The following is a 12,272-nucleotide window of genomic DNA, read 5'->3' as shown; positions in this document are numbered from 1 at the left end:
GTTATACTGGTCCTATGTGGTGTCTAGTACTCTTTAGAGTTAGGGTCTGATTTTAATTATGATTTTAATATTTTATTTAGACTCGTCGACTGTTCGTACTTCAGAGGCGAACCAGAGTTAGGTGCTTGTCAGGATCACGTGGATTTAGCAAGCAGTGAGTTTATATCTCTATTTACCTCTTTATTAAGCAAATGTATTATTTTGTATATGTATATGTATAAACAGCTTTCGAACTGTTTTTTTCGGCATTGTGGATTTGATTTGGAACGTGCTACTCGATGGGCATCATCGGGACTGCGTGCGCACCGGTAATGATTATGGTATTGAGGTAGGTTTGAGATACGTCTCACCTTAGTGAGGGCACCGGTGGAAGATACGTCTCCTGGGCTCACTATTTGTTAAGTGATAGTCGGGGATCGGTTATTGAGATACGTCTCACCGACACGACAATGGATTTAGAATTGTGGTTTAGGGTTTCATTGATAATCCATAATGAAAATGTTTTATTAAACGTTTTAAAGGTTTTTAACTTAATAAATGTAAATGGTTATATAAACTCTACTCAGTAAATCTGACCCCGTTGTTTTCCCAAATTTTCCAGGTTTATGATTTGAGCTTTGGTCGATCTCCGTTTCTTCATTCTCGGAGGTTCTTTATTATTTCAGAAATAAAGTGTCGAACTATTTTAAACTCTTAGACCGCAGTAGTAGTTTCATATTATTCTTGTCTTAGTATTACGTTTATATTTTAGACTATTGTTGTTGGATTGGTCCAACTATTACTTATCGCTTGTGGCATGATTACAGTGTTATGGCATTTATATTATATTGCCATGTTGGAGTTTATTTGAGATAAAGCGTACTTTAAATATATGCTGTTTATCTGTACTGCTAGATTAGGCTGAAGTCTCGGTTGCCCCCGAGCATGTGGTTTTCTACAAGTACTTTGTTTTAAATGTAATTAAGTTTTTATCCGCAAGGCTTGCTACGGGTTTTGGTACAACCATACCCATACCCTAGCGCCGGTCACGATTCATGAAAATGGGTCGTGACAAGGTCGACATTGGAATTTTAATAATAATATTCCACAAGGAAAATGGAACTGGGTTAAAAGGATAAATGTGAGAAAAGTGGCTAAAAGTCCACTTTAGCTCAAAATTGGAAAATAAGCGTTTAGTTCCCGAAAAATAGAAATTAAATAAATAATTGAGGGGAATTAGTATTTATAAAAATAATATCGATAAATTGATTATCGATAAGTACTAAAACGAGATTTGGACAAAAAAGTTGGAAAAAGTGCGTTTTAGCTCAAAATTGAATTTTGAGCGTTTTTAGCCGGAAATTGCTAAAATAAACTTACAGAAATAGAATTATGAGATACTAAGGTGATATTATTTATTTGGACATAAATAATACAAAAATTTCTCGAGATCGAATGATTAACGGATTAATGGACTTAATTGAGCGAAAGAAAAGTTATAAAGCGAAACGAATGGAGGTGGCAACTTAAAGGACCTAAGGAGATATTTTTGACATGCTATATATAGATATTACATATGAATATCATCACCACAACTTCATATTTCCAGAATTGAGTAGAGATAGGCTTCATCTTCATCTCCTTCCTCCTACTTCATGTCAAAAATTCAAATCCACCTACAAGCTTTGTTTCTCGTCCGATTCGCGTGATTCTTGCGGCAACGGAACGAGAGAGAGATTCTCTACTGATCTAACTCATCAATTTAAGGTAAAAAGCTCAATTTTTGGTTAGGGTTTTCGGTTATAGGGCTGTTTACGATTTAGAATTTTAAGAATGGAGTTTTGATTCAAAAATCTTTGAAAGCTTGTAGATTCTTCGTTTGATATCGGAATTGGGCGATTTTTGCGGCGTTGGAACGAGGGAAGAATTTCCTACTGATCTAGACTAACATCTAAAGGTAAAAAACTCAACTCTCAGTTACGGTTTACAGAACATAGGGGCTGTTTTGTTGATTTTTAATGATGATACTTGATTCAAATGCTAAAATTGGTATTTATGAGATAAATTTATGAGTTGTGATGGATTGATTGTGAGTTGTAAGAGTTATGAGAGTTGTGTATGTTTTAGGGTATGGTGGCAAGAATAAGAGGCTGAACTTTCCTTCCCCCGAAGTTAGAACGTATTTGATTTGAGTTTAAACGTAACACTACGAAGCTAGAATCGGTGTTAATGTAAAATGAGTTTGAAACTAATCTATAGACCAAGGATTATTAGTGTTCATGGTTGTTTATGAGGGCTGCATTATATTGACACAAGATAATAATTTTGTTAAGATCTTAGTATTGACATGTTATAGTTGCGAAATAAGTTTACGTAAACTAGTTTGACGTTTTGCAGAAAATTGTTCTGCAAAACAGCCATATTGCAAGGGCAATATCTCGAGCTATATAGCTCCAAATTAAGTTCCGTTTGTTGGTACGGAAACTTAAGGATGTCGTCTATAAATGTCTAAGTTTAAGTTTCTGCTAGTTTGGCCTCGAAATGGCTCAAATAATTCAGAACATTATGTTGCGTATAGCAGCTCTGAAATTTGGACAGCCCCAAGTTATTAACTTTAGAGCCAAATTCCGACATCTTCGGGTACTTATCTCAGTCCGAGACCTAAATGAAAGTTGTAGGCGACGTTCTGAACATTAAGAATGTCAATTTTATTTAGTGGTCGGACTGTTTTAAGTAAACGGTTTCAATAGCCGAAGTTGGCTAGAAACCTAGTTTTGGATTAACTAATTATAGTTAGATTGTTATTGATTCAAGCTATTATCGACTTTGCGTAGACTTGACGAGGCGACTACCAATGGAACCCGGAACTTACAAAACGCGACATCGCTAAACTATTATCGAAGGTTATGGATAGCAAGCGGTGAGTATATTTTACTCACTCTTATTATCGTATTAAAAATTATTTTATATATACCATATATTATTATTATTAAATGCATCGCATTAGTTATTTGAGTTGAATTGTTTGATTTGGATTGTTGGTATATGATTGAATTATATTCAATTTGTTTGTTTATGGAGTGAACTACATTGTATTGGATTGACTTGTTTGATGTATGAATTGTATTACTTTGCTTAAGACTTGTCGATTATTTGCCAATGTGAGTTTGTATATGATCCGAAGAAACGAGCTACCTATTGGGCGTCAATAGGCCGTGTGATCACCGGTGTTTATGAAAGTCTAGATATTCGTACATAGATACGTTGATATGAGCTCATTAAATGTTGATCATATTTATGATTATGAAATGGAATATGTTTGGGTATCGGAAAGGAGGATTATAATTGTGGCAGATACGAGGTAACTCGGTCGAACTATCTCGGGACCTGTATCTGGTGGGTAACTCGGTCGAACTATCTCGGGACCCACAATTTGGGATTAAGCAGTGGCATGAGTAACTCGGTTGAACTATCTCGGGACTATGCCACGTGGTAGCGGGTAACTCGGTCGAACTATCTCGGGACCCGGCCACTCTGACGATATGATTCGAATATGATTCGGATTAGGAGAGGTTAAGGAGTTTAAGATTAAGGTTTCGATCGGATCAAATACTTGTCTTAAGTGAATTGTTTGCAATTGCTGTGATTATATATGTTGGAATGGTTTGAAAATGTGATTGTATATATTTGTTTTAAAAAATATTTTAAGTGCGATGCTTATTTTGATAATATGGTAAGTAAAGTATAACTCACTCAGCTTAATAGCTGACCCCCAAATAGTGTGTTTTTCAGGTGCCTAGATTCTAGACGTGGCTAGAAGTCCGTCTTTGACCAGAGGTTCCTTTGGGCTATGTACAGTCCCGACTTTCGTAGTTGCTGCAGTAGTGTGATTCTGACCGGTGTCGTGGCCTAGCATATTAACATGTTTTCATGATGTCTATAGTTGTTGTCATTAAATATACGCTTTGTTGGCTACGATTATTGTATTTGTTCCACGGAGGTAGATACCCGTGAAGTGACTTTGACACTAGTAGTTTATGCCGGGCTAGTACGTACCTGATACGGAAACGATAAGCCCGAGCAAGTTGTAAGACTTTACTAGTGTATATAAATGTATCTTTGTTTTGTTAAATGCTTCCGTTTGTAAGGTCAAGGTTTATATGATAATTGCGAAAAAGTTTTAGTAAATTTCAGGCTTGTTACGGGTTTCGGAACTACAATTCCCATTCCCTAGCGCCGGTCGCGGCTCGAGAAATCGGGTCGTGACAAAGGTGGTATCAGAGCAGTTGGTCCAGTTACCACTGCCAGTCTTTGAAAAGTGTCTGTTTGACCCTAAGTACCTAGGAACTACTGCAGCGTATAGAGTCGAGCCTTATTGACTATACGTGTTTGATTGAATTTGTTTGATGTTATAAGCTGTCTATTGCCGAGTAGAACGCGTGTGCGTGAGATTGCTTAAGTGTTTACGTGAATGTGATATGCTTAGATAGTTAGTCAAGCTTTAAGTTAGATAGTGCATATCATATATTAAATTATTGGATATTGTGGAAAGTGGTTTGGACAGTATCACATGATTAAGTATTATTCTTGTTCAGTATATCTGAGCAAAATGAAGCTCAGCTACATGTTGTATCAGAAGAGGAGGAAGCGCCTCCTATTTATCAAATGGATGTCATGTAGATACTGACAGACTATCGGAGATATGTCAGAATGAGTGCATATCAGATATTCAAACTCGAGGTGGGACCATTGCCCCGGAGATGAAAATTTGTGAGGAGATCGAGCATCTGAAGAGGAAGCATCAGAAGAGGTTAACTGTCGGTACATTGGGAGTTTAGGACTCGACTTTGTTGAGCTATACAACGATGCACCTGAGTATTTTGGAATGTTATTCGCTAGAGCTTGTCAGATAGCCAGCGATCATGAGTGGAATGACGATTCCATTCTACCTTTCTTCTTTTGACGTGAGAGACCAACATTCCCTTTTCATAGGAGTAATGTTCCTAGTATTTGGCATAACCCCGCAATTTTGCACAGAGGTAGAGGCAATGCTAGATGCGCTAGAGGACACGGATATGGCATTGTGACCCGAGAAAGGGGTGAGTCCAGTCAGACACCCCCAAATACGAAATGATTTGTATGCTTATGTGCCAAATGTGTTTATGTGATTAAAATGTCTGTATTATTTTGTTTATTATGTGATCGTTTGATTTGGCATGCATTAATAGAATTGTGTATTGTTAGGATAATGCCTATAGAGATAGATTGAGAAACCCGCGCGTATAGGCTTTATCCTACACATAGTTGCTAGTATAGAAAGTGAACAAAGAATGCATAAAATACATAACATACATAATATATATAGCGTGAAACGTAATTCCCTATATTACGTTTCCATTACCACAAGGATGGTAAACGATATTAAAGAGAGTATGCTATGAAAGATTGACACGTGAGCCTAAGGGCTATGTGAGATAAGAATATGATCGAGGTGGTGAAGTATAAAGTTGGGTGAGTATCGAAGACAGGAAAACGAAATATTTGTTTAGCAATGCTAGAAGAGGATGGCATTGACTATAAAACACCTAAATGAGTGTTAAAGGATGACGAAAATTCCAATATCGAAATCATAATAAACCCCAATAAATTATAATGAAAAGCCATTAATGTCGCAAGGTGTGTAATCTGAAGGGACTTACGATTTTTTTTTCTCAAGGAAAGAAAATCTTGTGATTTTAAATGGTGCAATTGTGCTCAGACCTTGCATATGATACATTATGATCACGTTAGCAATGCATACAAAAATGATTTTCAAAAATATAGATCATGCATCATATTTGTATAAACATCGAAAAGAACGTGATTTTATCCAGCAACTCTTTGGTGATGAGAGGTGTCATCACTCTGAGCTACAGTTGTACCAATGTTTTCAAACGATTTAAAGTAAAAGAATTTGAGTCGAAAGAAGAGCTTGAAAGACTGGTGCACCAGCATTGTTTGAAATGTATTTGTTTTTGTGAGAAACTCGGATGTAAAGCCCTGCGACAAGAATAATAAAAGATTCTTGATAAATAAGAATGAATATATGTGATAAAATACACCCCAATATAAGAAATGAAGCCCTAATGATAATAAATATTATTGCAATTTATCGATGCGAGACGTGTAAGATATCAGTAAGGTACCTAAGATTTGTGCTTACCCAAGTGTGATACGGGGTGAAATTACAACATCTAAAGCGAGAAGAGAAAGGGTATAGATCCGAGGAAGATACTGACCATGGAAAAGACCATATAAGGGTAAGAACGATTAAAGATATACGCGCAAATAAAGATGCAACACGTTGACAAATGCGAACAAGGAGTAGGTTTACCTCATATCGATAGACGATATTGGAGATATCGAAAAAAGAAGTACAAAAAAAAAATACGATAAGACAAAGACAATAACTTCAACGGACAATGATAAGGATATCAAACGAATGATCGTATAAATCTAACTGTTGACTATATTAGTAAGTAAATGGTTAATTAGAATGTCGCATCAAAAACGTGAAAGGAGAAAATAAGCATAGACATGACAGAATACGGGAAAGACATGAAGAACGTTAAAAAAAATGATATCAGACTCCGATAAACTCGGAAGTCTATGTGATGCGAAACAAAGGTAGAAACTATCAAGGATAGTACATCCTAACAAGAAAATGTTAGGGTTAAGATTAAGATTTGAGAAATGATCGAAAGGAAACCGATAGAATTATTATGGAATAATAATTCATCATAAATAGTGATGAACGTAAACGACTAAAGGACAAGAAAAGACATAGTTTGGAAATAAGAAATATATGTTAATAATGAGATATCGAGAGATGGATTGAGATAAATAAGGAGGACCAAAAGAACGATGTTAGTTGCGTATAAGACAAGTGGTACGCGTTGTCGGATCAGATAAACACTGTAAACCGAACATGGAGAGTAACGCTTTAAGATAAAGTAAAGGATTCAACCTTATACTTATTCCAAGTGAACGTTAAATGTAAACGACAAAGGAATATGTGAAGCTAGATGAAGTTGGAATTTGCAACAACAAAACATGGTTCTAAATTGGCCACGAGGCTATGTTTCTGTCGAAATTCAGATCCCGAAACCCGATTATTTTCTATAGAAATCAATGGATATAAGAAAAGGATATTGCATAGATCAAATTTGAATAATTTGATCATGGTTTTTTTTTCGATTAGATTAGTTATTTTTCAAGCTCAAAGACGAGCCAAAAGCATGAATTAATCAAAGGATAAAAGTGTGGCTAACAGCCAACTTTAAGGAAGATTCGGAAATCAAAGAGATGTCGAAATGAAATTTGATCTTAATGAAAGTTGTAGACGAGATAGAAAAATATAAGAATACTGAATTTAAGTCAGAGTTAAACGTTTTTCAACAGTTGGTTCATCGACTTGAACAGCGGCCTATAAGAACTGCAAGTGCAGTCTCAAAACTACCTTAAGGAAGTGATTTCTGCGCAAATTTTCGACATCGTCGAGGATTATTTTGAACTCGATGTTCCATAGAAAGTTGAAGATGGCATTGACGACTATAAGACCAACACCTCTATTTGAAAAAAAAAAAACGAGCTACTCGACATTAGCAAATTTTAAGGACTGAAGTTGACTAGAAGGGCAATTTTTAACAAGTTCAAAATAACTTAAAATATTAAGTTATTCAAATAAATTGTTCTACATTAATCAAATTAAGATTTTGATTAATAACTAAAGGTATTTAAAGGACGCTTTAAGATAGTATCAAATATGATACGCTACAAATACGACTAGCAAGAAATTACGGAGAAACGACGAATAAACGTCGAAGAATATCAACGCTAAGAAATGAGAAGATGCGAGGACTTGGCCAACGACAGAACGGATATTCAAAATACATTAAATAGGATTTGATTATAGTGAAAATGTATAGGAAACAACAATAAAAGGACGCGAAGGATGTGCGATGATCGAAGTGACACGTTTATACGCCATCGTGATGATGAAGTACAACAGTATAAGAAAATGATAAGATCTTTACCAGAATAAGATAATTAAGTTGTAAGAAAATTCGAGGACGAATTTTTATAAGGGGGGAAGAATGTAATACCCCGTATGTTTGACGTTGCTAAGGCAGGCAACGTGTCCAAATTTAAACAGTTAAAGCGGCCAAAAAGGGAATTATTGAGAAATAATTAAATAAAAGAAGACCCGAGTAGGTCGACATTGGAATTTTAATAATAATATTCCACAAGGAAAATGGAACTGGGTTGAAAGGATAAATGTGAGAAAAGTGGCTAAAAGTCCACTTTAGCTCAAAATTGGAAAATAAGCGTTTAGTTCCCGGAAAATAGAAATTAAATAAATAATTGAGGGGAATTAGTATTTATAAAAATAATATCGATAAATTGATTATCGATAAGTACTAAAATGAGATTTGGACAAAAAAGTTGGAAAAAGTGCGTTTTAGCTCAAAATTGAATTTTGAGCGTTTTTAGCCGGAAATTGCTAAAATAAACTTACAGAAATAGAATTATGAGATACTAAGGTGATATTATTTATTTGGACATAAATAATACAAAAATTTCTCGAGATCGAATGATTAACGGATTAATGGACTTAATTGAGCGAAAGAAAAGTTATAAAGCGAAACGAATGGAGGTGGCAACTTAAAGGACCTAAGGAGATATTTTTGACATGCTATATATAGCTATTACATATGAATATCATCACCACAACTTCATATTTCCAGAATTGAGTAGAGATAGGCTTCATCTTCATCTCCTTCCTCCTACTTCATGTCAAAAATTCAAATCCACCTACAAGCTTCGTTTCTCGTCCGATTCGCGTGATTCTTGCGGCAACGGAACGAGAGAGAGATTCTCTACTGATCTAACTCATCAATTTAAGGTAAAAAGCTCAATTTTTGGTTAGGGTTTTCGGTTATAGGGCTGTTTACGATTTAGAATTTTAAGAATGGAGTTTTGATTCAAAAATCTTTGAAAGCTTGTAGATTCTTCGTTTGATATCGGAATTGGGCGATTTTTGCGGCGTTGGAACGAGGGAAGAATTTCCTACTGATCTAGACTAACATCTGAAGGTAAAAAACTCAACTCTCAGTTACGGTTTACAGAACATAGGGGCTGTTTTGTTGATTTTTAATGATGATACTTGATTCAAATGCTAAAATTGGTATTTATGAGATAAATTTATGAGTTGTGATGGATTGATTGTGAGTTGTAAGAGTTATGAGAGTTGTGTATGTTTTAGGGTATGGTGGCAAGAATAAGAGGCTGAACTTTCCTTCCCCCGAAGTTAGAACGTATTTGATTTGAGTTTAAACGTAACACTACGAAGCTAGAATCGGTGTTAATGTAAAATGAGTTTGAAACTAATCTATAGACCAAGGATTATTAGTGTTCATGGTTGTTTATGAGGGCTGCATTATATTGACACAAGATAATAATTTTGTTAAGATCTTAGTATTGACATGTTATAGTTGCGAAATAAGTTTACGTAAACTAGTTTGACGTTTTGCAGAAAATTGTTCTGCAAAACAGCCATATTGCAAGGGCAATATCTCGAGCTATATAGCTCCAAATTAAGTTCCGTTTGTTGGTACGGAAACTTAAGGATGTCTTCTATAAATGTCTAAGTTTAAGTTTCTGCTAGTTTGGCCTCGAAATGGCTCAAATAATTCAGAACATTATGTTGCGTATAGCAGCTCTGAAATTTGGACAGCCCCAAGTTATTAACTTTAGAGCCAAATTCCGACATCTTCGGGTACTTATCTCAGTCCGAGACCTAAATGAAAGTTGTAGGCGACGTTCTGAACATTAAGAATGTCAATTTTATTTAGTGGTCGGACTGTTTTAAGTAAACGGTTTCAATAGCCGAAGTTGGCTAGAAACCTAGTTTTGGATTAACTAATTATAGTTAGATTGTTATTGATTCAAGCTATTATCGACTTTGCGTAGACATGACGAGGCGACTACCAATGGAACCCGGAACTTACAAAACGCGACATCGCTAAACTATTATCGAAGGTTATGGATAGCAAGCGGTGAGTATATTTTACTCACTCTTATTATCGTATTAAAAATTATTTTATATATACCATATATTATTATTATTAAATGCATCGCATTAGTTATTTGAGTTGAATTGTTTGATTTGAATTGTTGGTATATGATTGAATTATATTCAATTTGTTTGTTTATGGAGTGAACTACATTGTATTGGATTGACTTGTTTGATGTATGAATTGTATTACTTTGCTTAAGACTTGTCGATTATTTGCCAATGTGAGTTTGTATATGATCCGAAGAAACGAGCTACCTATTGGGCGTCAATAGGCCGTGTGATCACCGGTGTTTATGAAAGTCTAGATATTCGTACATAGATACGTTGATATGAGCTCATTAAATGTTGATCATATTTATGATTATGAAATGGAATATGTTTGGGTATCGGAAAGGAGGATTATAATTGTGGCAGATACGAGGTAACTCGGTCGAACTATCTCGGGACCCGTATCTGGTGGGTAACTCGGTCGAACTATCTCGGGACCCACAATTTGGGATTAAGCAGTGGCATGAGTAACTCGGTTGAACTATCTCGGGACTATGCCACGTGGTAGCGGGTAACTCGGTCGAACTATCTCGGGACCCGGCCACTCTGACGATATGATTCGAATATGATTCGGATTAGGAGAGGTTAAGGAGTTTAAGATTAAGGTTTCGATCGGATCAAATACTTGTCTTAAGTGAATTGTTTGCAATTGCTGTGATTATATATGTTGGAATGGTTTGAAAATGTGATTGTATATATTTGTTTTAAAAAATATTTTAAGTGCGATGCTTATTTTGATAATATGGTAAGTAAAGTATAACTCACTCAGCTTAATAGCTGACCCCCAAATAGTGTGTTTTTCAGGTGCCTAGATTCTAGACGTGGCTAGAAGTCTGTCTTTGACCAGAGGTTCCTTTGGGCTATGTACAGTCCCGACTTTCGTAGTTGCTGCAGTAGTGTGATTCTGACCGGTGTCGTGGCCTAGCATATTAACATGTTTTCATGATGTCTATAGTTGTTGTCATTAAATATACGCTTTGTTGGCTACGATTATTGTATTTGTTCCACGGAGGTAGATACCCGTGAAGTGACTTTGACACTAGTAGTTTATGACGGGCTAGTACGTACCTGATACGGAAACGATAAGCCCGAGCAAGTTGTAAGACTTTACTAGTGTATATAAATGTATCTTTGTTTTGTTAAATGCTTCCGTTTGTAAGGTCAAGGTTTATATGATAATTGCGAAAAAGTTTTAGTAAATTTCAGGCTTGCTACGGGTTTCGGAACTACAATTTCCATTCCCTAGCGCCGGTCGCGGCTCGAGAAATCGGGTCGTGACATTCAAACTACTTATTTTAATTTAATTATTTTAATAGCTATCTACTAATTAATAGGTATATTAATCATACACAAATTTAAATAGAGATCAAGTGATAATTACAATTATTGAAAACTCCTCACATATCTCAACTTCTTATACTCAAACAAAATCTGAAAACATCACTTTTTTTTATAATGTAGCCATAGTGTAATATCTATACTTGCACTGGAGTAACGATTATGTGTTCTTATTATACATATAATGATTGTGCCATCATTGATAACTATTAATAATTTAGAATTATTATTTTGTTATTTGTTTTTCTTCTTAAATCTACTAATATTTTCATAATTTTTTTTCTTATGAAGCAATATTACTATGAACCTTTGGTCAAAAATTAAAAGAAAATGGCCAATTTGGAGGGGGCTTCGGTAGTTGGACAGATATATGATAAATGCTTAACTTTTCTCGAATATGTTTTTTTATTGCATTGAATGATTTTATAAAACTGTTGCTTCGTACGTTTGAATTTTCGAAAGTGCTGAATAATAAAATCTTTAAGGAAGGGATTGAATGCAAGAAATTTTTGTATTTTATTACAGGAAAGAAAGACCAAACACCGGTAAATATGGACAGAAATGTGTGATATTAGTAGGATGAAATTTTATAAAGTTTATCAAAAACTGAAAATTCAATTTGAGGAAAAGGTAGGTTTGTAGTTGTTTTTCTTATTGTATTTATATGTGATGCATGTTTCTTATGCATGCATGTTTAGATTTTGATAACAAATTACTAATTTTTGTGTAGCATCTACCGTTTTTCTATGTAATTTATTTTGCAATAATGAAAACTGCAAATACGCATCTA

The 12,272-nt window shown here is 35.0% G+C and overlaps 2 long non-coding RNA genes across 3 annotated transcripts; both read left to right on the top strand.

Annotated features, from left to right (window-relative positions):
* The first annotated feature begins 1,590 nt into the window (after window positions 1-1,590).
* Window positions 1,591-4,111, top strand: LOC126671362 (uncharacterized). Of its 2 annotated transcripts, none has more exons than XR_008790291.1 (4): window positions 1,591-1,746; window positions 1,850-1,936; window positions 2,814-2,899; window positions 3,760-4,111. It is a non-coding gene; the product is annotated as an uncharacterized LOC126671362 (long non-coding RNA). The 2 variants fall into 2 exon arrangements; XR_007638981.2 differs by having other exon boundaries at window positions 1,843-1,936.
* Window positions 4,112-8,757: 4,646 nt separating this feature from the next.
* LOC126671363 (uncharacterized) lies at window positions 8,758-11,344 on the top strand. The gene is made up of 4 exons (XR_007638982.2): window positions 8,758-8,923; window positions 9,020-9,113; window positions 9,991-10,076; window positions 10,937-11,344. It is a non-coding gene; the product is annotated as an uncharacterized LOC126671363 (long non-coding RNA).
* The last annotated feature ends 928 nt before the right edge of the window (window positions 11,345-12,272 follow it).

This window comes from Mercurialis annua, linkage group LG3 (genome assembly GCF_937616625.2).
Source record: "Mercurialis annua linkage group LG3, ddMerAnnu1.2, whole genome shotgun sequence".
NCBI classification, from domain to species: domain Eukaryota; kingdom Viridiplantae; phylum Streptophyta; class Magnoliopsida; order Malpighiales; family Euphorbiaceae; genus Mercurialis; species Mercurialis annua.
Note: the sequence above shows the minus strand (reverse complement) of the source record. Positions and strands in the feature narration are given on the sequence as shown.